This window comes from Sapajus apella, unplaced genomic scaffold (genome assembly GCF_009761245.1).
Source record: "Sapajus apella isolate SASKATOON/1434 unplaced genomic scaffold, GSC_monkey_1.0 scaffold7, whole genome shotgun sequence".
Lineage (NCBI taxonomy): Eukaryota > Metazoa > Chordata > Mammalia > Primates > Cebidae > Sapajus > Sapajus apella.
In genome coordinates this window covers 27,612,502-27,623,934 of record NW_022436947.1, presented here as the reverse complement: position 1 = coordinate 27,623,934, position 11,433 = coordinate 27,612,502, and the positions used below count along the sequence as shown (strand labels likewise).

Sequence of the window (11,433 nt, the reverse complement as noted above, 5' to 3'; positions counted from 1 at the left end):
TATTTCTTTTTCTTGCCTGATTGCTCTGGCTACAACTTCTAATACTATATTGAATAGCAGTGGTGAGAGAGGGCATCCTTGTCTGGTGCCACATTTCAAGGGGAATGCTTCCAGTTTTTGCCCATTCAGTATGATATTGGCTGTTGGTTTGTCATAAATAGCTTTTATTATTTTGAGATACGTTCTATCGATACCTAGCTTATTGAGGGTTTTTAGCATAAAGGACTGTTGAATTTTTTCAAAGGCCTTCTCTGCATCAATTGAGATAATCATGTGGTTTTTGTCTTTGGTTCTGTTTATGTGGTGAATTACATTTATAGACTTGCGTATGTTGAGCCAGCCTTGCATCCCCGGGATGAAGACTACTTGATCATGGTGGATAAGCTTTTTGATGTGCTGTTGCAATCAGCTTGTCAGTATTTTATTGAAGATTTTTGCATCTATGTTCATCATGGATATTGGCCTGAAGTTTTCTTTTCTTTTTGAGTCTCTGCCGGGTTTTGGAATTAGGGTGATGTTGGTCTCATAAAATGATTTGGGAAGAATTTCCTCTTTTTGTATTGTTTGGAATAGTTTCAGAAGGAATGGTACCAGCTCCTCTTTGTATGTCTGGTAGAATTCAGCTGTGAACCCATCTGGTCCTGGGCTTTTTTTGGGTGGTAAGCTCTTAACTGCTGCCTCAACTTCAGACCTTGTTATGGGTCTGTTCAGGGTTTCGGCTTCTTCCTAGTTTAGGCTTGGCAGGAGGCAAGTGTCCAGGAATTTATCCATTTCTTCCAGGTTTATTAGTTTGTGTGCATAGAGTTGTTTGTAATAATCTCTGATGATGGTTTGAATTTCTGTTGGAATCTGTGGTGATATCCCCTTTATCGTTTTTTATTGCATCAATTTGGCTATTCTCTTTTTTATTAATCTGGCTAGTGGTCTGTCTATTTTGTTGATCTTTTCAAAAAACCAGCTCCTGGATTTATTGAATTTTTGAAGCGTTTTTTGTGTCTCTATCTCCTTCAGTTCTGCTCCGATCTTAGCTATTTCTTGTCTTCTGCTAGACTTTGAGTTTTTTTGATCTAGCTCCTCTAGCTCTTTCAGTTTTGACAATAGGGTGTCAATTTTTGATCTCTCCTTGCTTCTCATGTGGGCACTTTTGGTATATATTTTCCTCTAGAGACTGCTTTAAATGTGTCCCAGAGATTCTGGTATGTTGTGTCTTCATTCTCGTTTGTTTCAAAGAACATCTTTATTTCTGTCTTCATTTCATTGTTTATCCAGTCAACATTCAAGAGCAAGTTGTTCAGTTTCCATGAAGCTGTGCGGTTCTGGGTTAGTTTTTGAATTCTGAGTTCTAACTTGATTGCACTGTGGTCTGAGAGACTGTTTATTACGATTTCCGTTCTTTTGCATTTGCTGAGGAGTGATTTACTCCCAATTATGTGGTCGATTTTAGAGCAGGTGTGATGTGGTGCTGAGAAGAATGTATATTCTGTGGATTTGGGGTGGAGAGTTCTGTAAATGTCTATTAGGTTTGCTTGGTCCAGGTCTGAGTTCAAGTCCTGGATATCCATGTTAATTTTCTGTCTGGTTGATCTGTCTAATGTTGACAATGGGGTGTTAAAGTCTCCCACTATTATTGTGTGGGAGTCTAAGTCTCTTTGTAAGTCATTAAGAACTTGCCTTATGTATCTGGGTGCTCCTGTATTGGGTGCGTATATATTTAGGATCGTTAGCTCTTCTTGTTGCATTGATCCTTTTACCATTATGTAATGTCCCTCTTTGTCTCTTATGATCTTTGTTGCTTTAAAGTCTAATTTATCAGAGATGAGAATTGCAACTCCTGCTTTTTTTTGCTCTCCATTTGCTTGGTAAATCTTCCTCCATCCCTTTATTTTGAGCCTTTGTGTATCCTTGCATGTGAGATGGGTTTCCTGGATACAGCATACCGATGGGTTTTGTCTTTTTATCCAATTTGCCAGTCTGTGTCTTTTGATTGGCGCATTTAGTCCATTTACATTTAGGGTTAATATTGTTATGTGCGAATTTGATACTACCATTTTGGTGCTAGCTGGGTATTTTGCCCTTTAGTTGAGCTGGTACTTGTTGTTCCTTTATATGTGTAGAGCCTCTTTCAGGAGCTCTTGTAGAGCTGGCCTGGTGGTGATGAAATCTCTGAGTACTTGCATGTTCCCAAAGGATTTTATTTTTCCTTCACTTATGAAGCTTAGTTTGGCTGGATAGGAGATTCTGGGTTGAAAGTTCTTTTCTTTAAGGATGTTGAATATTGGCCCCCACTCTCTTCTGGCTTGTAGGGTTTCTGCTGAGAGATCTGCTGTGAGTCTGATGGGCTTCCCTTTATGGGTAACCCGACCTTTCTCTCTGGCTGCCCTTAGTATTTTCTCCTTCATTTCGACCCTGGTGAATCTGACGATTATGTGCCTTGGGGTTGCTCTTCTTGACGAATATCTTTGCGGTGTTCTCTGTATCTCCTGGACTTGAATGTTTGCCTGCCTTGCTAGGTTGGGTTAGTTTTCCTGGATAATATCCTGAAGAGTATTTTCCAGCTTGGATTCATTCTCTTCGTCGCATTCGGGTATGCCTATCAAACATAGATTAGGTCTTTTCACATAGTCCCACATTTCTTGGAGACTTTGTTCATTCCCTTTTACCCTTTTTTCTCCAGTCTTGCCTTCCCATTTTATTTCATTGAGTTGATCTTCGACCTCTGATATCCTTTCTTTTGCTTGGTCAATTCGGCTGTTGATACTTGTGCATGCTTCGTGAAGTTCTCCTGTTGCATTCTTCAGCTCCATCAATTCGCTTATATTCCTTTCCATTTTGTCCATTCTCGTTAGCATTTCGTCAAATCTTTTTTCAAGGTTCTTAGTTTCTTTGCATTTGGTTAGAACATGTTCTTTAAGTTCACAGAAGTTTCTTACTACCCACATTCTGAAGTCTGATTCTGTCATTTCATCACACTCGTTCTCCCTCCAACCTTCTTCCCTTGCTGGTGAGGAGTTGTGATCCCTTTTAGGAGGAGAGGTGTTCTGGTTTCAGGTGTTTTCATCCTTTTTGCGCTGGTTTCTTCCCATCTTTAAGGATTTATCCACCTGTCGCCTTTGTAGTTGCTGGCTTTCAGATTGGGTCTCAAATCTTTCACATTGACGTTCTGTTTGTTGATGATGAGGTTATTTCTGTTTCTTGGTTTTTCTTCTGACAGCCTGACCCCTCTGCTGTGGGTCTGCTGAGGTTCCCTCCAGGCCCTCCTTGCCTGGGGTTCACCTGCAGCAGCTGCTGAACAGTAAGGGTTGTTACCAGCTTTCTTCTTCTGCTATCTTTGTCCCAGAAGGATACCCGCCTAGTGTCAATCTGATCACTCTTTTATGAGGTGTCTCTTTGGATATATAGGGGTCAGGGAGCTGCTTGAGGAGACGGCCTCTTCTTTATAGGAGCTCAAATGGTGATCTGTGAGCTCTGTTGTTGTTCATTCAGAGCTGCTGGGCAGGTACGTTTAGGTCTGCTGCAGCAGAACTCATAAACTGCTTTTTGTTCCCAGGTGCTCTGTCCCAGGGATTTAGGACTTTATTTATGAGTTTCCGTTATGCTGCTGCCTTCTTTTTTTTTTTTTTCCTTCAGACCTGCCCTGCCCAGCAAGGAGGCAGCCTAGTCACTGTCGGCCTATAGAGGCTTTGCTGAGCTGCTGTGGGCTCTGCCCGGCTGCCGAGTGAACTTCCCTGCAGTCCTGTTTATATGGGTGTAGTTAGAACTGCTTTGACGATGGTGGCCCGCCTCTGTTGAGACGGAGTCTCTCTGCTGTGGCGGGTTGTCTTGGCAACGGCAGGCTGCCTCAGCATTGGTGGGTTGCCTTGGCAATGGCGGGTTGCCTTGGCAATGGCGGGCTGCCTCAGTAATGGCTGACTACGTCCGTAGTGGTGGGCTGCCTCGGTAATGGCAGACGCCCCTCCCCCACAGAGCTGGACAGTCCCGGGTTCAGCTGCGCTTGCTGTGAAAGTCTCAATCCAGAGTTTCTGGTTGCTGTTGTTTTGTGGGGCTGGGATCAGCCAAGCCTGATCACCTGGCTCCCTGCCTCAGAGCCTTTTTTAAGTTGGTGTTCCAGTCGCCTGTTGAAGAGGCGCCAGGGTCTGTTTGTTTTCCCGTGCGGCCACTCACTGCGCTGGCTTAAACAGTGGCACTGAGGTTTGTGGTGCTTCTTTTTTTTTTTTTTGCCCTGGAATCTACTGTCCTGGTTCCCTGCTCAGTCCCCTTTTTAAACAGATGATTGGGTGACTTCCCGTGGCTCCAATCGCCAGCCAAAAGGGCACCCAGACCGGTGTATTTTGTACGGAGAACTGCTGCTCCGGGGCGCCGACAAAGCAGCCGCGTGGGGCAAAGCAGCGGCACCGGCCGGCACAGACGAGCTGGCCGAAACAGCCACGCTGGTGACTTGTGGAGCTCCTCTGCCTGGGAATTTCCTAGGCTGTGGGCAATAAAAATGCAGCGTCCACTCACCCTCTGCACTTTCACTGGGAGCTACAATCCTGAGCTGTTCCTAAATGGCCATCTTGGATCCTCCTCAAGAAAAGAATTTTCAACCCAGAATTTCATATTCAGCCAAACTAAGCTTCCTAAGTGAAGGAGAAATAAAATCCTTTCCAGACAAGCAAATGCTGAGGGATTTCATCACCACTAGGCCTGCCTTGCAAGAATTCCTAAAGGAAGAACTAAATATGGAAAGGAAAAACCTGTACCAGCCATTGCAAAAACACCTAAACATATAGACGAATGACACTGTGAAGAAACTGCATCAACTAGTGTGCAAAATGACCTGACAGCATCATGAGGACAGGATCAAATTCATACATAACAATATCAACTTTAAATATAAATGGGCTAAATGCCCCAATTAAAAGACACAGACTAGCAATTTGGATAAAGAGTCAAGACCCATTGGCATGCTGTATTCAGGAGACCCACCTCACTTCCAAAGACACACATAGACTCAAAATAAAGGGATGGAGGAAAATTTACCAAGGAAACAGAAAGCAAAAAAGAGAAGCAGAAGTGGTAATCCTAGTTTTTGACAACACAGACTTTAAACCAACAAAAATCAAAAAAGACAAAGAAAGGCATTACATAATGATAGAGGGATTGATTCAATAAGAAGAGCTATCATGAACATAGATGCAACCAATACAGGAACACCCAGATTCATAAAAAAAAAATTCTTAGAGATCTACAAAGGGACTTAGACTCCCACACAATAATAGGAGACATTAACACCCCACTGTCAATATTAGACAGACCAACAAGATAAAAAATTAACAGATATTCAAGACTTCCACTCAGTTCTGGACCAAAAGGACCTAAAAGACATCTACAGAACTTTACACCTCAAATCAACAGAATATTCATTTTTTTTAGTGCCACATGACACTTATTCTAAAATCAACCATATAATGGGAAGTAAAACACTCCTTAGCAAATGCAAAAGAAAAGAAATAATAACAATCTCTCAGATAGTGATCAAATCAGAACCCAAGGTTAAGAAACTGACTCAAAACCACATGATTACATTACAGCTTCCTTAATGACCCCTGGGTAAATAATGAAATTAAGACAGATATAAGAAGTTCTTTGAAACCAATGAGAACAAGGAAGGAGACCATGTACCAGAATCTCTGGGACACAGCTAAAGCAGTGTTAAGAGGGAAATTTATAGCAGCAAATGCCCACATCAGAGAGCTAGGAAGATCTCAAACTGACACACTAACATCACAATTAAAACAACTAGAGAGGCAAGAGCAAACTAATCCAAAATCTAGCAGGAGACAATAAATAACTAAGATTAGAGCAGAATTGAAGGAGATAGAGACATTAAAAACCTTCCAAAATAACGAATCCAGGAGCTTGTTTTTTGAAAAAAACTATCAAAATAGACCACTAGTTAGTCTAATACAGAAGAAAAGAGAGAAGAGTGAAATAGACACAATAAAAAGTGATAAAAAGATGTCACCACTGACCCCATAGAAATAAAAACTACCAACAGAAAATACTGTCAATACCTCTACACAAATAAACTATAAAATCTAGAAGAAATGGTTAAATTTCTGGACATATACACCCTCCCAAGACTAAACCAGGAAGAAATCTAATCTCTGAATAGACCAATAACAAGTTCTGAAATTGAGGCAGTAATTTATAGTGTACCAACCAAAAAAAACAAACAAAAAAACCACCCAGGACCAGTCAGATTCACAGCTGAATTCTACCAAAGGTGTAAAAAGGAGCTGCTACCATTTCTTCTGAAACTATTCCAAGCAACTGAAAAGGGGGCACTCCTCCCTAACTCATTTTATGAATCCAGAGTCATCCTGACACCAAAACTGGGAAGAGACAACAAAAACTTCAGGCCAATATCTCTAATGAACATTGATGCAAAAATCCTCAATAAGGTACTGGCAAACCAAATCCAACAGCACATCAAAAAACTTATCCACTGTGATCAAGTTGGCTTCATCTCTGGGATGCAAGGCTAGTTTATTCATTTATGCAAATGAATAAACGTAAACCATCACATAAACAGAACCAGTGGCAAAAACCACAGTATGTCAATAGATGCAGAAAAGACCTTTGATAAAATTCAACACCCCTTTATGGTAAAAACTCTCAATAAAATAGGTATTGATGGAACATATCTCAAAATAATAAGAACTATTTATGACAAACCCACCACCAATATCATAATGAATGGGCAAAAGTTGGAAGCATTCCCTTTGAAAAATGGTACAAGACAAGGATACCCCCTCTCGACACTTCTATTTAATGTAGTATTGGAAGTTCTGCAAAGCATAATCAGGCAAGAGAAAGAAATAGGGCGTATTCAAATAGAAAAAGAGGAATTCAAATTGTCTCTGTTTGTAGATGATATGTTTCTATATTTAGAAACCCCGTCATCTCTGCCCCAAAACTCCTTAAGCTGATAAGCAACATCACCAAAGTCTCAGGATACAAAACCAATGTGCAAAAATTACAACCATTTCTTTACACCAACAATAGACAAGCAGAGAGCCAAATCATGAATGAACTCCCATTCACAATTGCTACAAAGAGAACAAAATACCTAGAAATACAGTTAACAAGGGACATGAAGGACATCTTCAAGTAGAACTACAAACCACTTCTCAAGAAAATAAAACACACAGACAAATAGAAAAACATTCTATCCTCATGGACAGGAAGAATCAATATAGTGAAAATGGCTGTACTGCCCAAAGTGGTTTATAATTAAATGCTATTCACATCAAACTGCCATTGACATTCTTAACACAATTAAAAAACCCAACTTGAAATTTCATACAGAATCAAAGAAAACCCCAAATAGCCAAGACAATTCTAAACAAAAAGAACAAAGCTGGAGGTATCACGCTATCTGACTTCAAAGTATATACAGGGCTACAGTGACTAAAACAGCATGATTGGCATCAAAACAGACGTATAGACCAATGGAACAGAACAGAGAGCTCAGAAATCTACACACACATCTACAATCATCTAATCTTTGACAAACCTGACAATAAGCAGTGGGGAAAAATCTCCTATTCAATAAATGGTGCTGGGAAAACTGGCTAGCCATATGCAGAAAACTGAAACTGGACTCCTTCCTTATACATTATATCAATATTAATTCAAGATGTATTAAACACTTAAATGTAAAACCCAAAACCATAAAATCCTTAGAGGAAAACCTAGGCAATACCATTCAGGACATAGGCATGGGTAAAAACTTCATGATGAAAACACCAAAAGCAATTGCTACAAAAGCCAAAATTGACAAATGGAATCTAATTAAACAAAGGAGCTTTTGCACAGCAAAATAAACTATGATCAGAGCGAATAAGCAACCTAAGGACTGGGAGAAAATTTTTGCAATCTACTCATCTGACAAAGGTCTAATATACAGAATCTACGGAACTTAAACAAATTTACAGGAAAAAAAAACAAGCAACCCCATCAAAAAGTGGGCAAAGGACATAAACTGACACTTCTCAAAAGAAGACATTTATGCGGCCAACAAACATATGAAAAGAAGTTCAACATCACTGTTCATTAGAGAAATGCAAATCAAAACCACAATGAAATGCCATCTCATGCTAGTCTGAATGGCAATGATTAAAAGTTCAAGAAACAATAGATGCTGGTGTGGCTTTTCCACTATTGGTGGGAATGTAAATTAGTTCAGCTATTGTGGAAGACAGTGTAGTGAATCCTCGAGGATCTAGAACCAGAAATACTATTTCACTCAGCAATCCCGTTACTCAAAGGATTATAAATCATTCTGCTATAAAAACACATACACACATGTTTACTGCAGCACTACTTTCAATAGTAAAGACGTGAAACCAACCCAAATGCCCATCGATGATAGACTGGATAAAGAAAATGTGGTACATAATACACCATGGAATACCATGCCATCATAAAAAGGAATGAGATCATGTCCTTTGCGGGGACTCGGATGAAGCTGGAAGCCATCATGCTCAGCAAACTACCACAGGAACAGAAAACCAAACCTGCATGTTCTCACTAGTAGGAGTCAAATAATGAGAACATATGGACACAGGGAGGGGAACAACACACACCAGGGCATGTTGTGGGGTGGAAAGAGAGGGGAGGGAACTTAGAGGATGAGTCAATAGGTGCAGCAAACCACCAGGACACAAATATACCTATGTAACAAAACTGCATGTTCTGCAAATGTATCCTGGAACTGAAAATAATTTTTAAAAAGATTAGTAATGTTAGTATTGTTAATGAAGGGATAATCTTTAGAACTAAATTTGATTGTACTTCCCATTTGACCAAAAATAACTATCGTTTCCCCTAGTATTTCCATAAGAAAATTAAGGCTATGTATGTCTCTTTTGAATTGTTTAGAACATTAAATCAACGTCTTAAAAATCATGATTAGTTTTCTATATTCTCAGGGATCCCTCTTGTCTTTTTCTGGTTAGTTGGTTATTTCATAAATTTACTGTTACATTCAGCTGATTAAAACTATATAAAAATATCAGTGTAGCAATTTGGGTTCTCCGCAGAAATGGTAAATAAGTTGTGCTGTGCATTTGCCATCATTCACCCCCCATGAGCTTCTGACAGACAATGATAATCAGTTACGGAGCATTTTCCAACTGGGCTTGATAGTGAGACATTTCAGTTGGCACTTCAGTCAAAACATATTTGCTGGCTTGATGTGAACTACGAATTGCATTTCCAACCCTGGTTGGCTCTCTTGCTTGGGAGAGAAAGTATAGTCAGGGTTAACACAAATGTATTGCCTCTACTAGAAAATCGATTCTGAGAGCTTGCTCTGCTGATATATAATCAGAACTGCAGCTGTGTATATAAAGGACAGGATGCTACTAATGACCCAAACTGAGGAGGCTTTATTGGAGCCAATATATACCCATGAATCCAACTTACAGAGGACTCCTAGCCAACCTTACCCCCAGCTCTGACAAAATATTATCAGGACAGCAGGGAGCAAGGATTCTCCCATTTATCAAATGATTAACTTGAGATTTGAGGCAAGTTATTGAACTAGAACAATAGAGAATCTATACAGTAACTGAAGCCAGTGTGCTAAAATATTTTTTTATCTCAGAAAAATTCAGCTCTATACTTATGCCAGATGCCCTTGTTAATTAGTAGTATCTTATGCTAATGCCAGTATGCTCTTTTGCCAACCACATGCAATAGACATTTTTAACTCCTGCATTTACTTTCTTTCTTTCTTTTTTTTCTTTTGAGACAAACTCTTGCTCTGTCGCCTAGGCTGTAGTGCAATGGTGTGAACCCGGAGCACTACAACCTCTGCCTCCCGGGTTCAAGTGATTCACATGCTTTAGCCTTCCAAGTATATAGGATTACAGGCACCCGACACCATGCCCAGCTAATTTTTGTGTTTTTAGTAGAGGGAATTGTTGGCCAGGCTGGTTGTAAACTCCTGAACTCAGGTGATCTGCCTGCCTCAGCCTGCCAAAGTGCCGGATTACAGGTGTGAGCCACCATGCCTGGCCTGCATTTACTTTTAGAAATAAAAGCTTAAAACCGATAGCTATGTGTGACTTAGATACCTTGTGGTCTTTATTGGTGAAGATCGTGCAATTTTACATGTTCTGACCAGATACTAGTACCCTCTGGACACTTAATCAATGTTAAATAAAACATAAGACTTGGAAAAGAAATGATATTAGCATATATATGTCCACTGGTTGTTGCTTTTGTGCTTTCCTTTTCATAAGCTTTAGGACATCCTCTTAGAGCAACTAAGCAGGACAATTGCATTATCTATAATCATTAGTTTCTCTCTGATTCACTCTTTATAATTGGCATCACTACATTTACTTAAACTAAATTTGAAAAAAGAGGTAGTGATTGAATACAGCCAGTTAAGTGAACCAGCCAGAATGAACAGTGATTAGTAATGAAAAAAGATAATGATATGCATTGTGATAATTACTGCAATGCTTTCCTATCAAATGACCCATTTAATTTCTTTCTTTTTCACTAATTGGCAGGCTCCTTCTGCAAGTATTTTCAGAATAGAGTGTTTATTTTAAAACTAGTTGAGTCAAATCAGTTGTGACATTCATCTTTATTTATCCTGACAATGCATGGAGACAAATGAATGAAAAAACTATATTTCTAAGTGATCTATCCCCCTCACCAACCCCAATCACAGTTTCAACTCCCTCTTGTGAGGTTTTTTGGTCACTATCTTAATGTCACCTGGCAGGTTTGGCATTGACCCACAGCAAAATTTTCCACAATTGATCCATTCCCACCTTCCAATGAATATTAATAACAAAGCTTCAATCCTACTCAGTAGAATTTGTCCTTCCATAAAATAAACTTTTTCTGATGTTTTTCACTTTTCAATGTCATTACCAATGTCCTGGATGGGACTTAAGGCTATGCCGAAGAGCTGCTGTGATGACAGAATATAGCATTCTTCTCAGGTCACCTATGAAAAAGCAACCTGTCTTTATTATTCAAATCAATTTTCTGCTTCTGATCTTGAGTCCATCTGACAGTTGGGTTACTATGTTAGGCACTATGACGTTCACATCATTTTCACCTGTTTTGTTTACTTTTTCTCACGGTGTTTCTGTAAAGCTCAGCAACTTTGGGATTATGTGGCTTTTGTTGGCATTTTCATTTGGTGGTTCTGGCTATGTCCCTCAAGATCAAAATAACTTATCAGTTAAATAAAAAAAAAAAACAGCTGAAATTTGAAGACTGGTCCTGAAGTACAAAGACATGAGTTTACCTCTGGATTCTTCCAATTACTGGATGTGCGACTTTTGTTTAGGATCTTGGGGCCTCAGTTTCTTTAAGTTTAGTAATACTCATTTAAGAAGGCAGTAGCCTCCAACTGCCTTC

At 39.6% G+C, this 11,433-nt stretch overlaps 1 long non-coding RNA gene across 1 annotated transcript in view; it reads left to right on the top strand.

Moving 5' to 3' along the window:
* Positions 1-8,022: 8,022 nt before the first annotated feature.
* LOC116550304 overlaps positions 8,023-11,433 on the top strand; it is a 4,273-nt gene continuing 862 nt past the window's right edge. The window contains exon 1 of the long non-coding RNA XR_004268321.1: positions 8,023-8,190. This is a non-coding gene — a long non-coding RNA (uncharacterized LOC116550304). The remainder of the gene's footprint in view (positions 8,191-11,433) is intronic.